A 1,572-nucleotide genomic window follows, 5' to 3' on the forward strand; every position below is an offset into this window, starting at 1 on the left:
GAGTGTGTGTCTGTCTACGGGTGTGTGTCTGTCTACGGGTGTGTGTCTGTCTACGGGTGTGTTTCAGTCTACGGGTGTGTGTCTGTCTACGGGTGTGTGTCTGTCTGGACTCACTCCAGCAGGCGGCGGTGGTTCAGCTGGTGAGATGGAGGCAAACAGCAGCTGCTGAAGATGATCAACTTCCTGCCGTACCTGTCGTCACCTGGAGAGGAAATAGGAAGTGAACAGAGTACCTGAGCAGGTAGTCATGTCTAAATGTTTCAAACTGACCTGAGACCTGGATGATTCCGTGTCGAGCTACGTCATAATACGGGTGAGAAGAATCAGCACCGGATCTGCTGATTGGAGGAACCGACGGACCGTCTGTGACATCATCATCATCATCCTCCTCTTCGTCCTTCTGAAGCTCTGTCACAGTTAAGAGGGAATAAATCCACCTTAAAAGGGTCTGAGGTTTACCCACAATCCCGTGGGAAACCCCTAAATACATGGCGTATACACAGGAAACCCCAGTCTCCACTACACACAGCAGCTAAATCACAAGATCCTGCTCCACCACACCGACCACGCTCTAGTGAGTCCTGATCTGCTCCTGAAGTACAGACCAGAGGAAGTGCTTGATAAACACACTGATAACAGAGGAAATGATCCGACTCAGGTTACATCAGAGAGCAGGAAGAGACAGAATGTCTCTGAAGTACAACATCTACTCTGTTCTGAATAAACAACAATATACAACTGAACCACATGCAGCTTCTCTTCTCTGAGACAAAACAACAAAGTGAGAAAGTTACTATTTTAAAAAGAGAAACTGCATTTAAACATTCAAAGCTAACAGCTAGCTAAACCTAATGCTACATTAATAATGTGATGTTTGTTTGAGAAAGGTGTCGATTCAGCTCAACGTTGAAGCTTTTTACTGTTGTTTAACACGACATCAGAGGCTGAGAGTGTGATGTCATACAGAGAATCACTGAGTGTATGAAACAGAAGCTCAATAACTGAAGATACAAACATTAACAATAACTGACTGAAGTTTGTTTTTATCTCATAAAACCTTAAGTAACGTAGAAATGAAGCAATCAACAACATAAAGAAGGGTTGTTGTTAAATATAAAGTGAAATATTAAACTTGTTAAATGTATAATGTGTTTATTCTTCTGTAGTGTGACGAGTGTCTCGGTTTGTCTGTTTTAGTTTTAATTGTTTTTAACTTCTCGCTTGGACATAAAAATGTGTTTTTTAATATATAAACAGCATTTATACTGGTTAAATAATATCTAATAATATTTAAGTGTATTTAAACTCACCGATCTCTGCCAGCTGCTCCAGATCTGATGGTGACGTCATTTCTGAGGGAAACAGAAACAAATCATCTGATGAGTAACGAAGTACATTTACTCAAATACTGTATTTAAGTACTACTTTGTGGTGCTTGTAGTATAAAGTACAATAGCTACCTCTGAGATGTAGTATAAAGTACAATAACTACCTCTGAGATGTAGTATAAAGTACAATAACTACTTCTGAGATGTAGTATAAAGTACAATAGCTACCTCTGAGATGTAGTAT

General features: G+C 40.1%; 1 long non-coding RNA gene across 1 annotated transcript; it reads right to left on the bottom strand.

Moving 5' to 3' along the window:
* Positions 1–56: 56 nt before the first annotated feature.
* Positions 57–1,347, bottom strand: LOC116380791 (uncharacterized). Its single transcript, XR_004212609.1, has 3 exons — positions 1,311–1,347; positions 271–408; positions 57–202 (listed from the first exon to the last, which is right to left on the bottom strand). It is a non-coding gene; the product is annotated as an uncharacterized LOC116380791 (long non-coding RNA).
* Positions 1,348–1,572: the final 225 nt, after the last annotated feature.

The sequence above is a fragment of the Anarrhichthys ocellatus genome, unplaced genomic scaffold, assembly GCF_004355925.1.
Source record: "Anarrhichthys ocellatus isolate YVR2014 unplaced genomic scaffold, GSC_Weel_1.0 scaffold8870, whole genome shotgun sequence".
Classification (NCBI taxonomy): Eukaryota; Metazoa; Chordata; class Actinopteri; order Perciformes; family Anarhichadidae; genus Anarrhichthys; species Anarrhichthys ocellatus.